Here is a 27,536-nt window from a genome sequence, read left to right on the forward strand (position 1 = left end):
CACTAGAGTAGCAAACGAAGGGTCCTGTTTGGCAAGGGCATCAGCCATGTCATTGGCCTCCCTAAAGACGTGAACAAAGGACAACGGTAATAGTCTTGCTATATCCAACGATTCTAGCAAAAAACAACTGAGTTCGCAAAGTATCTTCTTCTCTCTCTTGCACCAGCTGATAACATTTAAAGAATGAGTCATAGGCCTTTGGCGCAAGCCTGGCCTTGAGTTTCTAAACTGCGACTATATATGTCTTGAAGGACTTGGCCAACACAACATCGCTAATAGCATAATACCAGTTGTAAAAAGTGTGCTCAAAACTGACACATTGCTTGCATTCGCGCTCCTGAAAGCAGAAATGGCAACAACCATGTTCTTCGCATCAGTGTTATATTGATAATGAACCAAACCCTTAGGGAACACAAACATGTCTCCAGTCTGTAAAGTTTGTGAATATAGCTCATCTGTGGTATCAACAAGCCCCACTTCCAGAGAGCCCTGCACCATGAATAGCAGCTCTGCCGAGCGAGGGTGGGTGTGTGGTGGTTTTATGCTTCAGCAGAGTATTGCAGAGCAGCATATGAGACACTTTGCCCATCTAAAGCTAGGAACTCTACTTCACTAGCCTTAGTGACCTTGAAAGATGGTGGCGGGCTGGCGCATTCATAAGGCTTCGCATGCCAGTGAAGGTGAAGAAGTTCGCATCAGCTAGGTAGCTGTCCTGAGGAAGGATGAAGTCTGAGAGGATGTTTGGGTCACCTGCATTGGCCACCATGAGGGCGTCGGCCAATGCGATCAGCACACGATACACAGAGATTGTGCTGAAATTCATGAATGATCGCCCCGCTCAAACAAAAGCCGCTTTTTCTTTTTTTCTTTTGCTGGTTTTGTCAACAGAGAATTTGGTGTATGAACGTATGGACAGAGAAAAGGAAAGGAAAAGAGGTTTTCAAGCATGCGTTGGGTTGGAGGATGATAAAATGATATATATATATGATTTTGTTAGGCTAGGCATTTAAAGTGCTCAACAATTTTAGACACTAAACTACGCTTGAATTGTAATACAAAATTTTCAAGTAGGGGCATTTTTTGTCATTTAGAATGGTAGAATGAATATTTTTATAGAAAAATAGTGGCATTCTTTTAGTAGTTAAAAAAAATTAATGTCTCTTGTGGGTGACGTCATACACCATATCAGTAATGTCACTGTCCACTATTGTTAATAAATATTTTGTTTTTATTAAAAATTTCTAATTTACCCTTGACTAATTATGTAAAATACCCCTAAACAAAAAGTTCCTATATGATAGGATAAGGGTATCTAAATGTCTAAAAATGTTGAGCACTTTAAGAGTATACACCACAAGTGATGTAGCCTAACAAAACCCAAGTGAGTAGACTTCAAAGAATCACCATTAAATTTTGACACATATATTTAGAAAAGTTATGACACGGGTGTGGGATTTGGATGAATGGATTTATTGATAACTTTTTTAGATATCTATGTCAAAATTTAATGATGATCCTTTGGGGTCATACTCATATAGGTGTGGGAGGGTCTCATAGTATCATTACTATATATATATATATATATATATATGGATATGGGATTTTCTAAAGTTAACAACCCTCCAAATAACAAATGTTGAAGTTAAAATGCCTTGTGATGGTCTTTTTTACCTTTATTGTCATTGTTCTTTTAAATGCTAAAGCTCAGCTACATGGGTATTTTTGACCTATCCATTCAAATTAAAAAAAAGAGGAAAATTTTGAAATTTGAGAACCCTCGCCCCTCTCACTCTCCACTGCTCCACCCATCTTTCTCTTGCTCTTGTCCCTTCTTCCATCCTACTGTCGATCTTTCCCCCTTCTATTTTTCTCACCCACCAATCTCCCCCCTTTGTCTCTACCAATGGTTTAAAAAACGGATCGGTGACCCGGATCGGGCTCCCTAAAAACCGATTCGGATCGACGAATCGACGATCCGAATCGGGAATCGGGTGAATCGGTCAAAATGAAGCTTAAAAAAAATCCGAAAAACTTATTAAAATTCATTATAAATATTGTTTTTTAGGAATTCAATAAGAAATGAGGGTACTCCATTAAGAATTTTCATGTTTTTGAATGAATATGCGAATATTGATATGTTCTTTCCCTACATGAACCGCCATTCAGCATTTAATTTACATCACACAAAAGGATAAACATAGAATTATCATGGAATAAGTATATCAACATACATGGACTACAATAAAGCATAAAATTAGTAACAGATGATCTAAAAATAAAATGATAGACGACGTTATTGTTCTTCTTGGTCACGCTAGTGCCATTGATTGAATTCGTTTAACAATTCATTGATTTGATCTAAAAACGAATTATCGATATTAGCAGGCGTCTGACTATTCCCAAATCCCTGAATGTTAGTGTTTTGTTGTGTTCCTAATCTAAAATCCCCGAAGATTGTCCATCCTTCATGCTCACCTGCACTGTCGTGCTCATCCCTACACTGTTGCTGTTGGGACTCGATATGTGAATAATATGGCTGGGATAGGGTGGCTTCAAAATCATCATCTCTCTCATTTTCTCTTTGAATAATATGGATTAAAAAAAAAAAAAAACAAATTTTCAAAAAAAACAATCATGGATTAAAAAAAAAAAATCACAGATTTTCAAAAAATTCTATCACGGATTACAAAAAAAAATTCGATCATGGATTAAAAAAAAAAAATCACAAATTTTCAAAAAATTTTATCATGGATTACAAAAAAAAATTCGATCATGTATTAAAAAAAAAAATCACAAATTTTCAAAAAATTCAATCATGGATTACAAAAAATTCGATCATGGATTACATAAAAATCGATCATGGATTACATAAAATTCGATCATGGATTGCCAAAAAAAAACAAACAAAAAAAAACAAAAAATTCAATCGTGGATTACAAAAAAAGAAAAAAACAATTCGATCATGGATTACAAAAAATTCAATCATGGATTACAAAAAACTCTATCATGGGTTACAAAAAAAACAAAAAACAAAAAATTCGATCATGGATTACAAAAAAAAAAAACAAACATTTCGATCATGGATTACAAAAAAAAAACAAACATTTTGATCATGGATTACAAAACATTCGATCATGGATTACAAAAAATTCTATCATGGGTTACAAAAAAAAAAAAAAAAAACAAAAAATTCGATCATGGATTACAAGAAAAAAAAACAAACATTTCGATCATGGATTACAAAAATTCGATCATGGATTACAAAAAATTCTATCATGGGTTACAAAAAAAAATAAAAAAATAAAAATAAAAAAATAAAAAATCCGTACGGGACTCGCCGATTCACTTTACGGACTCGCCGATTCCGTACAGCGAATCGGCGAGTCACTGTGCAGAATCGTCCGGTTCTCTCTAGAACCAGACGATTCCCGTTTTTTTCGCCGATTCGATCCGTCCATGGCGATTCCCGAGTCGAACCGAGCGAGTCCGGTTCGACTCGACGTTTTTTTAAACACTGGTCTCTACACTAGCCCATCTCTCTCTCTCACACTCTCTCTCTCCCTCTCTCTCTGTGCTTAACTCCACAGGAAGCTAGAGTTACTTACTATTTGGGTGTTATCTCTCTATCCCAACTTCTTCTCCTTTATAACCTTCAAATATGGATATGCTAAACTTCACAACCCTTCAAATTACAAAGGTTCAAAATAGATAGAGTTGTGAAGGGTGGATTTATTAATTTTGTAGTCTAATTTTTTAAAAAGTTACTTTTGTATGGTAATTTGTAAATATTACTACAAGATAAAGGGTACTTTGTCATCTCCATAAGGGGTGAAATTTTAACTAAAAGACAAGGGCACTTTACAAATAAAATTCCAAGACACTAACTTCCAAAATGCTATTGTACTTTTGTGAAAATTTCAAATTTTCCCTTATTTAATGGTAAAGTTACCTATTTAACAAAAAGTTTAATATAAAAGTAATGATTATTTTGATAAATACACCCATCACAACCCCTTATAACTTGAACTTTTGTGTTTTGAGGGGTTGTTAACTCTAGAAAAACCCGTATATATATATATATATATATATATAACCCACTAGCTCATATGAACATATGAGCCCAACAGCCCAGATTGAATATGGACCAATCTGAAGATCACAGATGTTTGGTAGTGCTTGAATTTTTTTTTTTCTATAAATCCAAATTATTTGAAATTTAAGGTGTGTTTTCTTTTCATCAAGGCACACCTAATAAAAATATAAAAAAAATTATTCGTAAAAAATAAAATGACTAAAATACCTATTTTTAATGAACGTATGCCTAAAATTTCAAGTGATTTGGATTTGTAGAAAAAAAACTAAAATTTAAACACTACCAGACATCATGATCGTCAGATCGGCCCAGATTCAATCTGGACTATTGAGTTCATATGTTCAGATGAGCTAGTGGGCTAATCCTATCCCCCCCCCCACACACACACACATACATATATATATATATATATATATATATATATATATATATATATATATATATATATATATATATATATATATATATATATATATATATATATATATATATATATATATATATATATATATATATATATATATATATATATAGAAAGTATGGGGTTAGCTTGCTCACGCACCCCCCACACAGACATACACATATATATATATATATATATATAAGAAAAGTATGGGGTTAGCTTGTTCACGCACCCCTTTGAGAAAATCCAAGAGAAGGAGAGGGCGTCTGTATCTTAGTTGGGCCGGATTGATTTTTGTTGTGCTAAACAGGCTTAACTAAAAACCAAGAAAGAAGAGAAAACAAAGAGTGATGCGACATACAAAATGGCCAATTGAATGCCCTTTTTATTTTGAACTTCGTAAAATAAAAGGAATAATTTATGTACGAACACAAAAAAGGTAATTAAAATACAAAATGGGTCTAATTGAGTAGAAAATTATGCGGGGTATTACTTGGCGTGGTTTCTTACTTATTTTTCCATATTGCCCTTCAGTCCGAGAATGGATCGCTTTTTATAGTAGGGTTGTACATAGGGATGGCAATGGACCTGGACCCAATCTGGGACCTGATGGGTATACCCGACACAAGTCCGGGTATGGGTCCAATATTTGGACCCGACAGGTCAGTTTCAGGTCCAAAACCTGAACCTAAACACTACTTTGGTCCAAGTCCATATTCAATTGGACCCTACCCGTATTCATAAACTATTTGAGATAAAATATTTCAAGCCCTATTCATTTGGATGTATTAAGGATCATATACAATAAGAACACATAGTCATCTTTAGTTATTAAACGACAAATCAGATTGCTTGAAATTTAATGGGGGGTGATTATGACCTTGTTGCCAATAATATAGACATATGATAGTAGCACATGATCAAAAAAAGAAGAAGAAAAAGCTCAAAGTGAGGGTGATAATGGATTGGACCAAACCCAGGAACTGATGGGATAGACTTGGGACCCAACAGGTATAGATATGGGTATGGGTCCAAAACCTGTGTAGTCGGACCAGACCTGTTGCCACCCCTAGTTGTGCCCTAAGGTTCAGGGCATTACTCAATTGGTCCAAAGATGGGGACCATGGAGAATTGGGATCCAGACCAATGCCCGGACTCGAAGTTATCAGACCATGACCCGAACCCAACCCAAAAAATTAAAAAATATATAATGTTATGTGAAATATAACACTATTCGGGGTCGGACCTGAGTCAGGTCCACATGGACTGGGACCCGAACCTAAATATTTGAACCTGGATTTGACCTGTAGGATCTAATTCTTGGACCCATACCCTGACCCAGGTTGAGTCCGATCCTCCCTGTAAATTTGAAAAATTTAGGGTGTTTTTCAATTCTATTATTATTGCATGCGCACTGGACCGCATGACTACATATGCGGTCCATAAAATATAAAGCATCCATTTTAAAGATGGATGCAAGTAGGTGTTCCATCTAATAATGGAAACTGATGGTCCAAATGTTTTCTTGCTAGAATTATTATTTATAGTTTTTAAAATTTATTTATTTATTTTTATTCATGGTATCCATGTTAGAGATTACAAATCCTTAAAATTTAAGTGCAAAAATCCATCTCAAAAATACATTTATTAATAAGCTTGTATTTCTACCTATGCGGGCTTGGCCGCATAGAGACGGGACCCTTTTCAATTGCAAAAAAGGGACCCGTATGTTAATCTCCTTTTTCTTACCGAAAGCTATATGATATCAGCGGAAAAAGCTTTTTATGCTACCTAACGACATAAAAGTTTTATCTTCTTCTACCTTTTTAATCATTTATTTAAAATGGATGGTTGAGATTTGTTCACTCAAATTATCGTACAAAACTTCGCACGGGCTCCTCTGGTAAACCAATAAAACAATAGCCCGTACTAAAGAGAGTTTTTTGGATGAAAAAGAAGGTACCCACAACGGATAAACCAATGAGAGATAAAGAGGGTACGCACAGGTAAAAGTGGGAAAAAAAAAAGCGTGCTCTCTCTCTCCTCCAAGAAGCCCTCTCCCCCACTTTTACCTGTGCGTACTCTCTTTATCTCCCACTGGTTTATCCGCTGTGCGTGTCTTCTCTCTCATCCAATAAACTCTCTCCCTGCTACGGGCTTTTGGTCCGGGTTTCGCGCGACAATTTGAGTGAACGAATCTCAACCATCCATATTTTAAATCAATGGTTAAAAAGGTGTGGGAGGATAAAACTTATATGCAGTAGGGGAAGCATGGAGAACTTTCCCCGTATGTCAGCGTGTAGTCTCTTTACTTTCTTACGCCTAACAATGTAGTGTTTTGCTGTTCAAGAGCTTTTCATCCTTCGGCCCTAGGGCGGCGGGAACAGAGGCATTGATTCGTCTCTCAGCTGAAGAGGTACTCTTTCTCTCTCTCCAAATGGGCTGCTCTGTTTTCCTCTCAGCTCAGGTATTTTCCGTCTTTCCTTCTACATCATTCAATATAGTTTGTATGAAACGCATGATCTTAGGTCTTGAGGAAATAGATCATGGTCTTCTAGGGTAATCTCAGAATGGGTTTGTTCATTTTTAGTTTCTTCCATCTCTCTAAATGGTTCTCTGTTCTTTCATTATTTACACCCATGTTTATACATTAAACACTGTTCAATAAACCATCCCTAAATCCCATACTAACCACTCATTCCCATTTCAAATGGATAACAAACTTATTCAAATAAGAAACTACCCAATTTGAATAACCTCTGGATCTAATTTGAAATATTTTAGATATTCAAATTTATTCACACGAGACAACTATCTAACTACCATAGCCAATCCCCAAATTATATTTACAATTTCCTAACATTCCACCTTCTTTATCAAATCTACCTTGTTCTCAAGGATGGAAATTTACCCTTCCTGATCATCCTCCCCAATAGGCATCACCGTCCAGCATAAACAGTTGTCCAGACTTACACATGTGGCTCAGTATGAAATTTTCATCACAATTATAGCAGAGGCCCGTATCTCTACTCTCCTTCATCTCAGCCCAGGTCAATTTCTTAATCCTAGGGGTTCCGAGGGTACGGTAGCTTCCTGCATGTTGAATTGATTTTTTTCTGTTGAGGTTAGGCGTTGTAGTTCTCTTCTTGCATATGTGTGGGGCCAATTGTGGCGTCAGTGTTGTTGGCCCCAACATCTGTACTTTGATCCTGATTTTATATTTTAAGCCTTGATAAAGCACTCAATCAAAGCCTTTTCTGTCACCCGATTTGCCAACCGCTCCAAATTTAGTTTGATATTCCCGAACTATTCCCGTCTGTCTTAATTTAGAGAGGATTGCATTGAAAATCTTCACAGTCTTTGGGGCCCAAATGGACACATTTAGCTTTAACTAGATCAGCTCATATCAGTGTTGTCCACATCCCCATGTCAGTGTTGTCTACATCTTTTCACACTACTGATGCCAGCTTCTCCTTCATTGTGGAAGGATGCCAAGAGAACCTTTTGTTCCTTTGGCGTATTATGGAACTTGACGAATAGCTTCACGCGACAGATCCACCCGGTTGGATCATCATTGCAAAATTTTGGAAAATCTTAATAGGTGTATTGGGGTTCGACCATTTGTAGTTCGAGGTATCCCTCTCCATTTGATGCCTCCATCTCGGTCCTCCCTCTATTGATTGATCGATTGATTGCATTTTGCATATTTAAGCATTGAAGAGGCTAGCCGCTCATATTGAAGACTCATGGCGGCGAGGTTCTCACGTATCTCAGCTGCAGCCCTGACGGTTGCTGCACTTCTCCCTCACGCTTTTCCATTAAGGTTACTGCACTTCTCCCTCAAGCTTTTCCATTAAGGTTTTAATACCATACGATGTTGCTAGGCAAGACCATACTCAACAACCAAAAGATCTCGAAAGTGACAAAGTTTTATCCTCGTCAAGGGGGATCTTCCTCCTTGTGCAACACTCACAAAACTAAAGGAAATGGTTCTCGGTTCTTTCATTATTGACACTCATGTTTATATATCATGCACTTTCCCATAAACCCATCCCTAAAAACCGTACCAACAGCTCATTCCCATTTCAAATGGATAGCAAACTTATTCAAATAAAAAACTACCTAATTTGACTAACCCATTTATTCAAATTTCTTCAAATTAGGCAAGTATCTAACTAACCTAGCAAATCCCCAAATTATAGCAATGGTTTCCTAACATTATTGTTTTTCATTCTTATAATTCTTAAAGTTTTGATGTATGGGTGCTAGGATATTTATATAGAGCTTTTGAGGTTTAAGGTTTCGGATTTTGTCTCAAGTTGTTTGATATTTTCACTTTCCTCCATTTCTCTATCACTCGATAGAGGAGAAAGCTTGTATTGAATTTAGTTTTCAAGTAGATATAGAAGCTTGATCTCATTTTGCTATAATAAGACCTTTGTCATGTATGGTTATGTTCCATCCTTTTGTGTAATTGCTTTTGATGTAAAGGCAGAGATTTATTCCTACCCTAATGTAAGTTGGTCATGGTGATTCATGTCAAATGATCGATTTGTCATGCATCTTTTGTAAAATGTGACATTTTAGTTGTTTTACCAAAGTATGATTTCTATAGTTCTTTTTTTGACATTTTTGTTATCCTTATTCCTTAGTTTTTATTCTATATAAGTTCTTATTGTTACTGAAGGCTTTTATGCAATGTTGTGCTACCGTCTGCTTAGTTTGACTTATATTTATTGTAATTTTAATCCATTTAGTTATATAAACTTCTTTCATAGTTAAGCATCAAATTCTTTTGCTATTTACTATTTTATCCTTAGTCATTTCTCTTTAGTCCTCTGTGCATTGGTTCTAGCTTTTGATTTATTCTCATGAAAAATCTAAACTTGGCATTCTATGCTTTTAGTTAGGTTTTTCCATAGGATATATTGTCCGAACGTCTCCATATGGTAGGTGGAGGACACTATGATCCCATCTTCTGTCAATTTTTATGGAAATTGACTTGCTTTTATTTTCCATGTTACACATGATTTTTATTACTACTACGATTATTATTAGTTTAGGGTTTTGTTGAGCTATTCTCATTATGAAATATCTTTTAACTTATGTAAAATTCATTAGGCACTCAATTATGGACATTTTTTACTTATTAATGAGGGATAGAATAGATATTATTATAAGGGGCCATCACTTGGTGTGATGGTAAAAGGCTCGGGTAGCCAGAGCAAGAGCACGAGTTCGAGCCCTGAGAGAGGCTACTTTGTGCATAAGCCAAACGTTAGGACTGTTTCCAGCTCACCCCTCCTGGGACCCTTCTTAGGTGGGATCAGCACCAGGTTATGGCCCTTTTTTTATAAGAGGACAATAATATTTCTTATTGATGGGCGGAATGGATATTATTAGACGAGGACAATAATATTTTATTAGATTGTTTACAATTAATGCTTCATGTGAGTGATGTCACATTCTATGGTGGATGATGTCACATCTTATGGGTTTGATGTCATTTCCTACATTAGTTAATAAATGCTTTTATCTCTCTTAAGAATATTTTGCTTTAACTTTAGTAGTTACTTTGAGTGGCATTAGATAAAAAATCAATTATAGTGATTAAGGATACCAAGTGTCACCATAAAAGTAACACACACACACACACATATCTACACTAGATATTAAAGAAGAGTTAGTTCGGTTACATGTGTCATCTCAGCTTAGGTTCAAAGGCGTGGTATATCGGTTTGGTTTTCTACATCAGAATAGGTGTTGCTGAAGCAAGGATGAGCGCGAAGCCCAGATTTGGGAGGGGGTGTCCCGTGAGGCTGGTGATTACAAAGCCCATATTTAATTTAGGAACCCTTTTCTTTTTGTTTGGAGAGAGAAAGTTTGTTGAAAACACAAGAGTTATGTGATTTTCGTCGTGACTTTTATTTTCTTAACGAGTCTCTGAGAAACAACCTCCTAAATATTAGGGATACTTATCCTCATCTCATATGACCATTTAAAAAAATACTTTGGAAAACAATTAGTTATATACATATTATAATTTAAGAACTTGTTTTAACGAAGGATAAACATAAAAGAAAATACACGCATGAGATTCCTCCCATGAAAATAGCTTAGGCAGCGTGAGGCCCGATGGACACATGCGCCAACATCTCCCATTTGGCCATGAGGGCTAAGCACAATTATTTTTCATAGGTACACAACATCTCCCACTTGACCATGAGGGCTGAGTGCAATTATTTTTGATAGGTACACTTCAATTTTAAGTATAATATTATAACAATATTTTGTCATGAGGTTTTTCTCACGCTTTCGTGGATATGCCACTCATGACAAATATCTATAATTTCCATCATGAGGAATTTGTTCTAACTGATGTATATGTTGTGCCTAGTATGAGGTGAAATATTATGTATGTCCTCTACTTATTCGAAAGGGCTTTGAAGTCTTTTAGATCATTGAGAGTGTCAATTAGAAAGTGTGGACAAATTTATGCTTGGGGTCACTTGGTTGATGAGCACAACCTATTCCTTCTCCCTCTAAATGAGAATATTGATAATAAAGTTTCCTCTCATTTGATTATCTTGATTGTGCAATGGTTGTTGATGCATACACTTGACATATTAGGTTAAATCACATAGGAAAGACAAAATAAATAATTCATAAAGAAAGGTCTCATTCCAATTTTAATTAATGTAGAATTCCAACATGTCAGTACTGCTTGCCAGAAAAATGACTGGGAAACTATTCAAGAAAAGGGAGAGAGCCAGTGAGTTATTGAATCTGGTCCACTCGGACATTTGTAGGTCTCTCAATGTTAAAACTCATAGAGGGATTTCATACTTTATCATTTTCATTGACGATTTTTTGAGATTTGGAAATGTCTACTTAATGCACCATAGGTTAGGAGCTTTATAAATTTTCAATTATATAAAAAGGAAGTAGAAAACCAATTGAATAGGAACACCATAGCTGTTAGAACTCTAGGGGAGGTGAGTACACATTAGAAGCCTTCGACACCTTTTGCAAAGAGAATGGTATTAAAAGACATACCACTGTGTCTTATACACCGCAACGTGGTATAGCCTGAAAGGCGTAATAGAACCGTCTTAGAGATGACTAGATCCATGATGGCTCATACTAGTCTACCCAAGACCTTTTGGGGAGAAGTACTGAGCACAACCATTTACATACTTAATAGGCTTCCAACTAAGGCTATAAAGTCTAACCCTTATGAATTGTCGACTAATAGAAGACCTTATCTAAGCAACTTAAAGAAATGGGGGTCAATAACACATCTTCTAATCCCAATTAACAAAGAGATAAATTAAAAACTAAAACTCTAGTTTGTAATTTTATAGGACACCCTGAGGGTTCAAAGAGCTATAGATTTTATCATAAGGATAAGGGACTCATTGAAAGTAGAGATGCTGAGTTCCTATAAGACCTTAACTTTAAAATCCCACCTCTAGAAGATAATGATAATCCACTTAAGACAATAGGTGATTTGGAACCATCACCTTCAGTGGATATTGATGACCATGTTCAACATGATGATGTTGAAGTACCCACACATCCTTTGCCTAGTGGTCATAAGGGGCCTAGAGCTCCTCCATCATATCTTGACGATTTCTACATCTACATGAGTGAGGAGATAAACAACTGTATTGACGTAAATGAAATTGATGATCCCTTTGACTTCAATGAAGCAATGAAGTCACCAGAATATAAAAAATGGCTTAACCCCATGAGAAAAGAAACCAATTCAATTGAGAAAACATTAAGTTTGGATTTGTGTGATTTACCTTCAGATAAGAAACCTATAGGTTGCAAATGGGTACTTAAAAATAAGCTAAATCGAATGGACCCATTGGTAAATTTAATGCTAGGTTAGTAGCAAAGGGCTTTATCCAAAGAGTGGGAGTCGAATATGTTGACACTTGTTTCCTTGTTGCAACCTTTATATCCATTAGAATAATTTTGGCAATCATTGCTCATTATGACCTAGAACTTTACCAAATGGATGTAAAGATTGTATTTTTTTAAAAAGTTTATAACTTAAAAAGTTCTTATATGGTTTAATGGTACTTGATATTTCATAATGCGATCCTTCAAATTGGATATGAAGTAAATAGATTAGATCATTGCTTGTATGTCTTGAAGAGTGTGATAAAATTCACAATACTCTCATTATATGTTGATGATAACGTATTAGCTAGAAATGACTTAGAAATGATTGATAAAACTAAGTCATGGCTTTCTTCTTGACTTGAGATGAAAGATATGGGAGAAGCATCTTATGTCCTAGGTGTAAAAAGAGCTAGAGATAGAAAATCTAGAATGTTATGTTTGAGCCAAAAGAGACATCTTGATTCTATTCTTAACTTATTCGAATTGGAAATCATAGATATTTGTTATGAGAAGCATATCCGCGAAAGCGTGAGAAAAACCTCATGAAAAAATATTTTCACAATGGTCATACTCAAAAGTGGGAGTGTACATATGACAAATTAGTGCGATCGGCCCTTGTGATCAAGTGGGAGATGTTGACGCGTATAGCCATGGGCCACACACTGTTTAGCTATTTTCATCGGAGGAATCCCTTTGATTTATTTTCTTTTATGCTTAATCATTTTTTATAACAATTTCTTAAATATAATATATATATTACTAACTATTTTATGAGAAAGGTTTTATTTTTTTAAACTGTTAGATGAGATGTGGATAAGCATCCCTGATGTATGAGAGGTTGTTTTTCATAGATCTGTTGAGAAAAAGAACACGGTGAAAACTGTAGAGCTCGGAGCTCCTATGTTTTAAGAAAACAGACTCTCTCTCTCTAAAAACAAAAAAGAGGTTTCTGAATCAAAATTCGTGCTCTGCGATATTGTCTCACGGTACCCCCCCCTCTCAGATCTAGGCTTGGTGCTCATCCTTGCCCCAAAATTTGCTTTCATTTTCCCCATTCATTCTATCTCTCTCTCTCTCTCTCTTTTAATATCTTTCAGAATGGTTTCCTCCGCGCACTCAGTCTCACTCTGTTTTTAATGTTTCTAATATTACCCGTACACTCTTTTAAAACTCATTAAACTCTCTTTTAATGTCATTGATGACAAAGGGTTCATGTGGTGGCACCATGCACTCTATTTTCAAGATGCACTCTTTCTCTCTTAATAACTTTCAAAACAGATTTCCTCATGCACTCTCTCTCTTTCTTTTTGTTATTATCTGTACACTCTTTCAAAACTCATTAGATTCTCTTTTAATATTATGACAAAGGGTTTACATGGCAACACCAAGGAGACCTCACATAGTTTGCATGAAAGTTTTAAGCGTGCTCCTACACTATCATATGATGAATTTCTTATCTTGGGTAAAAGGCAGATAAAAAATGCATAATTTTTTCTTTTAGTTTTTGGTTCCGTGCACTATAGGTGATTAACATCCTTGACAAAAAATAATGCATAACTGTGTTTGCCTTTTACTGTATATTACAAATTCACAATATGATAATGTAGGACCAAAACTTAGCATTCAACATTTTTGACACTTGATATCTTATTTCTCAAAATTTTTTTTTTTTTTTTTAGGTGTATTTTATATGACTAATCAAGGGAAAACTTTCCATGCCTCCCTAAAACATATTTAATATGTGCCTATGGTAGGCCGTCCAATTAAAGATGAAACGACAAAAGGCTGCCTAACAATTTCTGTGGTCATGAAATAATAGTGGCCCCATAAAAAAGTGCCTTGCCATTACAATGCACTAATTTATTATTGGGGTTGCTCAAGGGCGGCATTCAATTAGGGTCGGACATTTGTTCCTAGATACGTCATAATTAATATATGTGTGGGCAGACAGAAAACTTTCTTATTATTCATTGTTAAACTAGAAATTTTAGTAATTATTATAGGGATGACATCACTCACATTGGATGTCTCGTCCTCTTATAGGAAGTGTGACAGAACTTAAATGGAGTATTGTTTGCTGTTCAACATTTAATAAAATGTCATTGTCCTTCTCAAAAAATATTTATTTCTGGAATTGCATTCTTCTTTATTAAATCGCTTATTGAGGGAGGAAAATTTATCCTTTCTCAAAAAGTTTTGTATTGGAAGGCAAGGATATTGAGTCATCAATGAATTTTGTGTTGGTTAAAGGAATACTTTCCAAGGGAAGTAGCCTAAGAAAACCCTAATTAATATCATTAGATTTTTTTAACCACAAAATATATTCGACTATGGCATTCTAGCATGCCTCCTCTCTTCCTCCCTCTAATTGATTGTGACTCTTTGCAAAAGTTGTTTCAAGTTTGAATATGTTTAGACAATTATGATCTAATAGAAGCCCATGTGTGAATATGAATGTATCAAATTCTCTCTTTCACTCTATAATTGAATGTCTTTTGAATATTTCATTTTAAGGTTGAAAATATATTTCACTGATTAATATCTAATATCACATGCAACGCATATGCATATCATTGGTACGCGCGCCCACACACACACAGACACACATATGTGCAGCTAGAAGGCCTCCGAGAAGTGAAGGCATTGAGGTGCCTAGGCGCTTGAAGGCCTCCTTGGGCTGCCTAGGTGGTGCCTCATGCCCCTTGGACTGAAGGCACAATAGGCCCCCTGCCAAGGTCAATTTATGTAATTTTTTCCCTTTTTACCAGGGGAAGGGTTTTGGGGTCATTCAAGCACCAAAATCTTTTTGTCAGTTTTTTTTGAGTGAGAAAAAAAATTCAATAGTTTTGGGATTTTTTAAGATTGTTTTTTTTATTGACCTTTTCGATTAGCAAAATCGAAAAGCTTTCAACCCTATATAGGCTCTATTTTTTGTGGCATGAAGTTATTGTGAAATACTACTTTTGGCAACCAATATTATTCGTTTCGAGCCAAGATCTATTGCATCTAGGGCATGTCCAGCTTTTAATCTTTATAGTTTTAAACTTCTAGTAGTTCAATTTCAATGGATCAAAGACTTAGCTAGTTTTTTTTATTTGTATTTTTTAAAAAAGTAGTTTCTAAGATCAATTTGCGGGGTTTGTTTTCTAACCGGACTCGTCGAACACTATTCTTGCGGCCTAGAACCCCTGCCTTCCTGGACGGGCCACATAAAGAACTAGGCGCCTGCCCAGGTGGCCTGGACACCTGGCCTCCTTCAATGTTGAATCCACGTTTTGCCACACCTTCTATCAATACACACACATTAGTGATCTGCACATGCATGGCACGTGATATTAAATATTAATCATTAAAATAAAATTTTAACCTTGAAATAACATTCTAAAAGACACAGTTAGTTATAGAGAGAGAGAGAGAGACAGAACATGCTGTGAAAATCTTCACACATGAGATTTTATTAGATAATAATTGTTCAAGCATATTCAAATTTGAAATAACTTTTTCAAATAGGAGAAAATTCAAACAGAAAAATAATTTATTAAATAATTCCTATAAAATAGGTCTTTTTTTTTTTTGGTTAATTTTTCTTCGTTTCCTTTTTTTCCTTTTCAATTGTATTATTTAATATATAATAAAATCATTTTCACTGAAAAGTAAACATTCCTCAAAAAAAAAGAGAAAGTGTAAAAAAAGGAGCCAACAAAAAAGTTTATTTTATTTTATTTTTTCTTTTTGCACTTACTATATGTAATTTGCATTTTTAGTTAGTTATTCATCCAAAAATAATTTTTTGATAATGTACTGTATTTTTAATTATATAACTATTAATAGAATGATATGTTTGTTAATATTTTATTATTTATTTCACTTATTTTAATTATATTTATGCTAGACAATAATTCTTATTAAATATAAGTCTAAAAGATGCACTTGCTTTGGATGTTTTAAAAAACGTCCTATACATAATAGTAAGAGAAATATTTTAAATGAGAAATTATGATTATATATCTTCCATTTGGCTCTCTCTTCCATTAGGCTGTGTGTTTGTATATTATACATTTATTTAGAAATGAGTAAATTGTTTATGTGCTATTTTAAAATAATACATGAAGATTTGATTTGGAAAATAAAGTAACATATAGAGGATATTATTCTAATTGCAATTAATTTGATTGTAATTGTATTTGGAACTCAAAAACAAATTAATTGAACTACATGATTGATATTATTATAATATCTATACAAAATAGTGATTATTATAATAATAAATTATATATTGTAATAATATTACTCATATATGAGTATAAAATATTCATAATATTTGATTAATATACAAATTATTTTTTAAGTGTCATAATATTCATTGCAATATCTCAATTATATATTATTAATAGTTAATACTATTTATATCTATTATGATTTTAATTATTGTATTAATTTGGATAGCTAACAATTATTAAGTTCTTATAGTAATTCAAACTATTATTGATGAGTTTTAATATATAAATAGATTATTATATACCAACTTATATAATTCTCATTACATTGTTATAAAAATACATTATAAAATTGGTTAAAAATTTAATAATAATAGATATGATGGATGAAACTTAATAATGGGTATTATTTATTCATAAATATTAATATAGTCATTCATAATTGTTATAACATATTTATAAGATACAAAATTTTTTAGGGATTTAATGAGAGAGAGAGAGAGAGGGGGGCTGGGGCTGGGAGTGGGAGAGAGATTATAAATAAGAGTGCATGAAAATAGTGAGAAAAAGAGAAAGACCCTAAAGGTCAAATCTAAAACACTTGTCAAAATAATAAGCAAGGTGTAGACACACATACGCAGTGGGAAACATTCTATAGTGTTTCGCTCATGGCTCATCACTATCCAAAGTCCATTAGATGGCCACGATTGTATGACAACATTTGAATTTGAATAATTTTTTAAACATATGATAGCCTCAAATTTGGATAGTATGTGCATCTCAGAGGTGCACGTAATAAAATATAAAGAATAATTTAAAAAAAAAGAGACCAAATTACCCCTGTGAGGATTTATGTATATTTTGGTCATTTTATTTTTGTGCGAGATGGTTATATGTACATATGCCCTGAATTTCAGATAAATTCAAAAACATTAAAATTCAAATACTATTGTATAGTCGTCACCATCTGATGGACTTTGGATGGTGATGAGCCATGAGCGAAGTAGCGTTTGAGGGCTTGTTTATATATATATATATATATGTTTATATATGTTTGTTTTAAAATGCCCCTCTTCATGAGGTATGCTCTAGGAGGTGCATCACAGAACAACACGTATGCACTTTGGTGGATGCGCGTGCATATGCTCTGCATCCCACTGCATATGCAGCCGCAAAGTGCCTCGCACCACATATGTGCCCGAGCAATGTGATGAAAAAACCCCCCTCAAAAAGGGGTCTTTAGGTATTTTTGCCCCCCAAAAGGGGGGGAAAAGGTTTTGGGGGTATTAAACCCCCCAAAACAGCAAAAACAACCACTTTCATACCTTTTTTTTCATCTAATCAATCAAAAAAAGAAAAGAATGGCGGAAATTTTTTTGTGAGCGATTTTCTCTTGGTGGATCTTTGCTTGTTGATTAGGATTAGTTGGAGTGTTGATTTAAGGAAGTTTAAGCGAGGTTTTGACAACATATTGAGGGTTTTAAGGGTCGAGAAGATATCGATATTACTTCTAAGTTCTATTGTCTACTTTAAAGTTCGCTTCAAATTTCTATTTTTTACTTTCTAATGTCTTCTATGATCTATCAAAGCATAGTTGATACAAAATCTTTGACAATTGGTACTTTTGGAGTTAATGAATAAATTAAATACCTACTATCACATAAATCATCTCCATATTTTTTTCATGTATTAACCTATTTTTGATATTTTATAGAATTTTTTAATGTTTATTGACCGCATCGGGGTGACACACATGCATCGAGCCGCATCAGCCCCTCAAGCGCATCGGGACCGCATCCCGCATTTTAAAACAATGATATATATATATATATATATATATGTGGGATAATCTAAACTTCACAACCCTTCAAATTACAAAGGCTAATGATAGAATGAACTGTGAAGGGTGGATTTACTAACTTTGTAGTTTACTTTTTTAAAAAAGTTACTTTTGTGATATCTTGCTCATTAAGGAAATGTATTTTTGTAAATATCACTACAAGACAAGGGGTATTTTTGTCATCTCTATAAAAGGTAAAGTTCAAATTATTACTAAAGGACAAGGGCACTTTACAAATAAAGTTTCAGGACATTAATATCCAAAATGCCATTGTAATTTTATAAAAATTTCAAATTTACCCTTGCTTAATGGTTAAGTTACCTAGTAAAATAATTTTTAAACAAAAAGTAATGATCTTTGTGATAAATACACCCATCACAACTTATAACATTATCTTTTATATTTTGAAGGGTCGTTAACATTTTGAAGGGTCGTTAACTACCCCTCAAAATACAAAGCTTAATGTTAAAATGGGTTATGATGGGTGTATTTACATAAAATATCACTTTTTGATTTAAAAAAAAATTAATAGGTCATTTAATCATTAAGTAAGGGTAGATTTGAAACTTTAATAAAGTACAATGATATTTTGGAAGTTAGTATATTGCAACTTATACTCTTGTCCTTCAAAAAAAATTTCAACTTAATCCTTTATGAAGTTGATAAAAAGTACCTTTTATCTTTTAGTGATATTTACATATATACCCTTACTTGATTAGCAAGATACCATAAAGGCAACTTTGGGTAATAAAAAACATCGTAGTTAGTAAATCCACCTTTTACAACTCATTCTAGTGTTAACCTTTGCATTTCGAAGGGCTGTGAATTGATTATGCCTTTATTTAGAGGGGTAAAAGTGCATTCTCCTTTATTTAAAATAATATTGTTGATAATTTTATTAAGGGTACGGTTTGTTTAGAGCCTCGACAATCAAAGTAAAGCGCACCTTGAAATAGTGTTGAGAAATGTGGTTTCAACACTAGAAATTTTGTGATAGCCTTAAAATATATTTTTTACCTTTAATTTTAAAATTTAAAGCTTAAAAAATAGTGTAGATCGAGCAGATCTATGAAAAGTTGAAAATCTTGAAAAGTGACGGTAAAAAAATGCGCTACAAGATGAACTATTTCCAAAACTCAAAATCCATATTTTCTCTCATGTCATGCATCTTGATGTCGAGATGATCAATTTGAGGATATATGGGCATCAAAACAACCTTTTCTAGTGAAATTTTTGAGGTGGGCTCTAATTGATTGTTTAGAGCCTTGGCTATATAAACTTTTTCATTTTATTTATAGATAAAAAGTGTTTATTGTTACGAGGAAATTTTTAGAGAAGACAAAAGGCATTTGTAATTATTAAGTGCCTAGAATTTAATCCAGAAATACCAATGCCTATTAGTCAAAATATCAAGTCTACCTTTTAAAATGACAAAGAGTACCAGTTAAAAAGACGATGCCTAAAGAAAAGCATTGGAATTTTGAGTAAAATGCAAGGTGAACACCCCTCTCTGAAATTTACTTTTAGGACACATTTGATTCCGAAAAGCCGCGACTATTAGAAGTCATCTTCCCAGAAATGTGGCACTGCCAGTGATTTCATGAAGAGCTAATATTGTAAAAGTGGGAATCCGCAGATTCCATGCCTCCCCATGGTAGCCTCCACTTTGGAACTTCGGTTATTCAAAGTAAGGTGCGCCTTCAAATCTTGTTGGAAGATGTAATTCTGGTACCCAAAACCCTATGATGGCCTTAAAATGTATTCCACTCCTAAATATGAAATTTAAAACTCCAAAAATGGTGCAAATCTTGCAGATTTCTAAGCTCTTGAAATTTTGAAAATGGACATTCAAGATAGTGCATTATGGAATGGGCCACTTTTAGGATATGAAATCCTTTTTTTTTTTTTTTTCATATCACGCCTCTAGGTCGAGATGATTAATAGGAAGGTTTTCTAGCACTGGAACAACCTTTTTAGTAGGGTTTCGAGGTGTGCCTTACTTTTGTAATGTAAGGTTGACACCTTATTTGAACTTTTTCAATATGTGTGTGCATGTGTGTATTTTTTTTTATTATAATATAACTTGACACAAGTCGATGTAACGGTTCTCTGGGCTCTGCCGTTGCTGGGGGCTTTGGACCCATCTAGGTCCTGCCCATGTATATTTGGGTTGGGTCCCAGTTAGTTGACTCAACCCATAACTGACTTGTTGACACCCTTATGCCTTAGCAACATCTATCTTTTGCGTATGCTTTGTTCATGGTTCTTTACTATTGCTTCGTTTGTGTTCTTCTACAGTATTTTACCCATCATTTGAACTTTATTTCTTCGAATTTGAACAACTTGGGAGTAGGGTTGGCAAATGGGTCAGGTCGACGTGTTGACCTTGCGGGTTGACTCCACCAACTTGGCATATATGAAAAATAGAGAAATTTGCGCTAATATCCCCCAAATTAGCGTTATTAAAGAATTACCTCCTTAATTTTTTCATTATACGTCTATACCTCTTTTTTTTATTTTAATTCTTAAATTGCCACCATTTTGGATCTTTAAGATTCGAAGTGATGAAGTTATTTTATGACTTCAGATCTTGAAGATCTAAAGCTAGGGTTTCATATACAAAGTTAAATGTGAATTAGAATTTTCAAACTCTAAAGTCACAATTTGACTTTAAATCTTGAATATCCGAACTCAGGTCATTATATAAGAAGTCAGTTGTAACTTCAGATCTATAAGGCCTGAAGTCAAATGTGACTTCGGATATTGAAGATCCTAAATCATGTTTGACTTTGTATATGGAGGCCTGACTTTGGATTTTCAAGATCTGAAGTCATAAAAAATGGCTTTGTCACGTCGAATCTTGAAGATTTAAAGTGGTGGCAATTTGAGAGAAAAAAAAAAAAAGAGAAGAAAAACGATATGCATGTAAAATAGAAAAATTGGAGGGGGTTTTTATAATGCTTATATTAGAGGCTGTTAGCGTAAATTTCTTCTAAAAATACCTATAATTATTGGGTGAGGTTTGCATATGGTTGCAACCTTAAACAATCAAAGTAAGGTGCACCTCCAAACTATGTTATAAGATGCAACTTTGTCGAAATTTTTAGGATGGCTCGAGAATCTATTTTCATCTCTAACTCTAAAATTTTATACTCCAAAAATGGGTCAACCAAGCAAATCTATAAACGTATGAAAATCTTGAAATTAAATGGTCTAGATAATGTGTTGCAAGATGTACTATTTTTGGGACTTGAAATCTTTTTTTTTTTCCTATTTCCATTCATCTTGATGTTGAGATGATCAATTGGATGGTTTTCCAACATCACCAATGGATTTTTGAGGTGTACTTTAACTCTATAATTTAAGGTGTCAACCGTAGATAAACTTTTTCCATAATTATTATGTATATTTATAATATCTTTTTTTATATACCCGATCCGATCTGCGACCCGACCCGACCCGACAGATTGGGTTGAGATCATGTTAGATCCAGGTCGAATCTGGATCCGACCCTGACGAAACACGTTTACAAGCTTACTTGGAATATTGATACTTAATTCTGTTTGTATTTTAAAGATTCATGTAGTCCTCTGTTACTATGTTCTCGTTGGTAGTCATTCTTTCCATCTATGTTCCTGCCATTTTCTGTTCTTTCTCAAGAAACTGTTTGCTATTGGTGTTTTGCGCCTGAAATGGCCATACTAAGGTGTCTTTTCCAATTGTTGCTTCTATCATGCGGCTATGAATGACTTGGTGTTGTCGTGAAGGCCTTTCTTCCCCTTGCATCATTATTGCAATAGCTTTGCTTGGACAGTTGGTTGTTCTGAAAGTCCCTATTTCACTGCATATGCTTTTTGAACTTGGAGTGTTTGTTGTATGAGAATGCCTAGATTAGTGTTTTTATGAAAGCAAGGATGTTTGTATTCCATCCTGTTTCATAATGCTCTAACATGAAATTTTCTTGAATTTTGTGTTCTACTCGTTTTGTAAAGTTTAGTTTCTAAAAAATAGGTTTTGGAAGTCATGAGACGATTTTCATTTAACTCTAGAATGTAGCAAGAGTGATTAAACAATTGGATGTGTAAAAGGAGTTTGTGTTTCATGAACTTAATTTTTGAGGCAATATGGTATTCTTACTTGCTACTTCCTTTGCCTGTAATGAGAGCATGCTTTGACATGTAAGTTCTCCTGATCCTCTGCTGATTTGGTTCTTCCTGTTACATTGACATTTGTCGCCTTTCTAAAGGTTGTTTTTCTTATTTCTTGACTCTCTTTATGCAGCTCTTTTTTATTGACATTTTTATAGGTTTTTCTGAGGTCATTCACTACATTTTAAATAGTTGGCTCCTATGTCACTGTAAAGTATTATTTTGTATATTCTATTACTAATTCTTTATGCTGCATGAGTTCATATTTTCTTGGCTTGGGGAGTATGAGTACTTTTACCCATTGTATTTGGAGGGATAAATCAGAGTCTTATCCAATACTGTCTTGTAACTAAGTTGTAGTTTGGAACTTTCTTATGCTTTTGAAGATATGATAGAAAGATGATGTATATGTTATGTATTTTGCATTTGTTGGATAATTAGTCCTTCCTGGTAGATTTTTGTGTACATTCAAAAGTATGTACATCGTTTAAAGGATGAAGGTGCATTACACTATTAAAAATAATACAAAGGATGCATTACACACTTGTGGCCAGAAATAAATAAGACAACTAAATATTCAAGGGGTGAAGTTGGTAAATGATGGAAGTGAAACTTTTAAATAGTTCAAGTTACATGTGCGATATTGAAGGAAATTTTCGGTAAATAGTAATCCTCTGCAGCCCTAGGGGTAAATCACTGTATCAGTAACAACAGTACCTGGTTCTGAATGGAAGTTAATGCCAGTCTAATCATATGATCGAACTGACGACTGAACCACTCAAGGGTCTGATGTAGTCGAAACCAGTCCGACCAGTCGAATCTATTGGACCAAAATTTTAAAATTTGTAAAAAAAAAAATCAATAACACTAAAAAATATGAAATTTCTTTAAGAAAATTGCCCAACTATTTGTAGGCAGTTTAAGTGGTCAAAACTAGTCACAATTGCATAGGGCAAACATTGGTTTTGACTGGTTTTCGTCTAGGTCTTGTTTTTATTTGGATTAAACCGGTTAGGGCATTCATCGGCGGTCCATCCCGGTCTTGGTAACTATGGTTAATTCCTATTATGCCTTTGTCAGCGGATGAAACATGTTTATACACTGAAATATGAAATGTGAAATACTAATATATATGTTGGTACCTTATTGGCTTTGATTAACCCTTTTTTGGTACCCTGCTGAAAATATTATTTTGAAATTGGTTGGCAATTTAGGCTCATGCCACTGAGGAGCATCTGAAAACTATTGAAAATCGATTAATTGACTCATGTATCAAACTAAAGACTCTAATTTGTCACAAAACTCATACCTTGAGTTTGATTTTGGTTAATTGACTCATGTATCAAACAAGGGACTCTATAGCAAGAAAAATGACTTCAAAATACATATCGAGGAGGCAACTAGAAGAGTCTCTTTCCAGACTATAAGGACTGAAATACAGCAATTCTGTACACTGATTTATATCCTAAGATATAAATTTCAATATTGATTTTTTCTTTTGAATGCATACAGTCCACCCGGAAATAGTGGGTCTTTATGTGTTTTGTATTTGGTTTTCCCTTTTTTGTCTGTTAGCTTTTTGTGTCTTACCTTTTTTGTAGATTTATGTGAGGTGCTTGATGTTTTTCATGGTAATGGTATTTGCTGCATTCATTGAAAATATTTAGAGGTTATTAGTGTTTTTGGAGGGTTTTCCTGGCCTTTAGATGTGGTTTTAAAAAGCGGCATACCGAGTCGTAATAACTGGAGCTCGCTTGGACCCATGGGTGGGTGGGTGGTCCAGTTTGAAAGATCACTGGAGTTGCCCGTTTCCTGCTGGTTTCTTAGTTGTTTTTCTATACTCAAAAACACCAGAGAACCAGCCAAACTGGCTTATTTTGGGCCAGTGACTGGTTCGGACCACCAATTCTGTTTTAAACATGGTTTTGCATAGTTCTATATGTTATGTAAATCGTAGATTTGACTGCACGTGCTGTACTAGTGTTGTAAGTTGACATACAAAAAAGTGGGGGACACTATTTTCCCTAGTCTTCTGATGTCTTTATATATTATGAAAATTTTATTTTATTTAGTTTCATGGGTGCGTAAAAGGTCTGCTTTTGTAGAATACACCATAGTCTAATACATTAGGGTGAGCAGATAGTTGACCGTTGGAATACCATATTATATGGTCCAATATACTGAAAAAAAGATGTATACCCCCCTCCTTGAATTTGTACCCTCTCTCTCTCATTTGTTCCCATGAACCAACCTCCCGTCCCCCTCCCCCTCTCTCTCTCTTTCTCTCCTTCTACCCGATGGTTCATGGGAGAGAGAGAGAGTTCACTGGAACAGATGAGAGAAGGTAATAGGGGTGTTTTATGCTTTCAGGTTTTGGACTAGAAGGGTATAAATATGAAAAAGTTTAGCATTTTTAGAAAGAAGAGGAAAAAAAGCGTTGCTAATAAGGTACTTGTCATACTTTTTATACTTTGTGCCTCGTGTTTTTTGGTTCGTGTTTTTTTTTTATTTAGCAGTGGCATCATTATAAACCGACTTTATATATCTGGCAAGAGCTTGGAGTCATTATGATAGTCTGACTTGCCTTTCTTCGAGATAGAGCCGTATCTTTGCGCATGCAGACAAACTTGTGCAGCAAACAACATGCTCATACATGCATCTCTCTATCACGATCCATCATTTCAGTGGACAATGACAATCCTAATGGTGTGGTTTCCCATCGTCCACCGGATTGTGGCTTACTCTCTCGTAGACATTTATGTTCGGCAAATCGTTATGTACATCGACATGAATGGCAAGGGTGGCTATTTTGTATTGTGCAGGACATGGTAGATGAGCTGACAATAGAGTTTTGAAGCTTTTTAGTAATGTACAATGAATTCTGGAGTTGTTGACTGTGTTCTGTCCTGATGTTGTGGACTCGGTCAATTTCACTTGTTGATTTGAACTGGGTCATACTTTATTTGATTTTGATTTACCAAAACAATCATGGATAGGTGTATTAAAATTTGCATTGTGGTTTGATGAAATTATTTTTCTAGATCTTCGAAGTATTTGTGGCACCTTTGTTTCATTGGGAAGCTTCCTAATATGAAAGCTTTGTAGGGACACTTCCGTATTCCTGCCATATTTTTTGTGTCAAATTTGCATGAAAAAAATCCCGTCATGGACATGTTAAGTCTGTTACGGTCTTTAATCCACGTCGTTCAAAAAAATCCGACAAGAGAAAATATTGTTCATTTTCATATATATATATATATAAAATCCGGCAGAAAAAAATATTGTTCATTTTCATATATATATATATATATATGAAAGGGCTTTATCACAAAAATATATTGGTGTCTTTGACACATCGGCACGTTCGTAGTTGCTGCTATGTCCACCGTGTCACGCTAAACAGACATGGGAAAAAAGTTCCCAAGCGAGAAAGTTCTCTTTGCCCTAGGCATGGGAACGAGACGAATATTTTGCTAGCCAATGTCAATAAATGTGGTGTTTTTTTATGAAAGTTTTTTTTTTAAATTAATTGGGATCGGCAATATGAATCTTGATCTGACCTTATGTTCTATTAAGGGTCATTTTGCTCTATTAAGAGCTATATGTAAATGTGGTTTTTTTTCGTTAATAATAAATATATCGTTCTTTTTGCATTTTGCATTTTTTATAATCGTAATCCATTTCGGTGGTTCCAGAATCTTAAACCTTCTTAGATGGAAATGGGCAATTTTAACATAGGCTTGGTAAACGTAATTGTGGTGGTATTATATTATTTCATATAAAACAATTTAGATCATGAGTGTTGTCACAGTTAGTCAACCTCAATTAGTTGAGATAAGGTTTGGATGATGAGTACTTATAGATCTTTGTTTTTTTTAATTAATAAAATTTACCATCAAAAGCCAATTTAACATTTGTCAATTCGGCGTGGGCTTAATCAAGATCCTAATGGGTGGGACTAGAGACTTAATATTTGGCATTAATGAGAGGTTGCAATGAGCAAGGTAATCCAAATTGGACCAACCATCAAATTGGTTAAAGTTGTGCTTTAGCTTTGGTTTGACGATCGCTTGAATCGATTTAATTTTTTTAATAATAGTATTAATTATATTAAAAATTGTGTTTTTCTTTGTTTGGGAAAAATTTTATATAAGGCAAGGCTCTAAAAAATCAAATTAAGGAATGCCTCAGATATTCAGGTTATTTCGATGCTGAAAATAGTTAAAAACAAGTTTCGAAACTCAAAGGTATGATGTGTAATTTTTTTTTATTTTTATTTTTTAACAAAAGTACTTACGTTTTATTAACTAAATAGGAGTTACAACTCATATCTCAAAATAGTACATATGACACAATCAACGAATCCAAAACAACTCATTTCTTCCCCAAACATCTGGCACTTCAGTCGCTTCTCTCTATGCATGATGAAAGCTTACTGAGAAGACGATGTTAGCTCCATAACTTGCAGCCACAATCATCTCGATATCTTATTACACCAGTTAATTATCTTGAGAGAATCACATTCAATCACGAGCAAATCACCAAGGCATCTTTCCTTCCAAATTAAAACCCCTTGCACAAGAGCAGCCATTTCCAGCAACTCACCGAGGCATCTTTCCTTCCAAATTAAAACCCCTTGCACAAGAGCAACCATTTCTGCATGATTTGCCGATGCAATGCCACACGGACCAGCATAACATAAGACAATTGACCCCACACTATCTCTACAAACTCCTCCCACCCTTGCCATACTTGGGTTATCTAGAGAAGATCCATCAAAATTTAATTTGAAACATCCTATTCTAGGCGACTGTCATATACTTCTTGGTCTAACATTTATGATCCGAAGTGAGATCAGATTTGCCAAATTAACACTTGGATTTGCCAAATTAATAACTGGCAATTTTTGATGTCCCATAAC

At 34.4% G+C, this 27,536-nt stretch overlaps 1 long non-coding RNA gene, 1 other non-coding gene and 1 pseudogene across 3 annotated transcripts; 2 read left to right on the forward strand and 1 right to left on the reverse strand.

Annotated features, from left to right (window-relative positions):
- Positions 1-223: 223 nt before the first annotated feature.
- LOC18441280 (putative germin-like protein 9-2) lies at positions 224-823 on the reverse strand (annotated as a pseudogene).
- Positions 824-6,839: 6,016 nt separating this feature from the next.
- Positions 6,840-25,659, forward strand: LOC105421197 (uncharacterized). 2 transcript variants are annotated; one of them, XR_016043616.1, is made up of 3 exons: positions 6,840-6,963; positions 24,986-25,063; positions 25,215-25,659. It is a non-coding gene; the product is annotated as an uncharacterized LOC105421197 (long non-coding RNA). The 2 variants fall into 2 exon arrangements; XR_966908.3 differs by having other exon boundaries at positions 6,840-6,912.
- LOC148779678 (small nucleolar RNA Z266) lies at positions 22,518-22,613 on the forward strand. Its single transcript, XR_016045121.1, has one exon. It is a non-coding gene; the product is annotated as a small nucleolar RNA Z266 (small nucleolar RNA).
- Positions 25,660-27,536: the final 1,877 nt, after the last annotated feature.

This window comes from Amborella trichopoda, chromosome 11, assembly GCF_054954075.1.
Source record: "Amborella trichopoda isolate Santa Cruz 75 chromosome 11, AtrichopodaSantaCruz75HAP2 v2.0, whole genome shotgun sequence".
Taxonomy (NCBI): domain Eukaryota; kingdom Viridiplantae; phylum Streptophyta; class Magnoliopsida; order Amborellales; family Amborellaceae; genus Amborella; species Amborella trichopoda.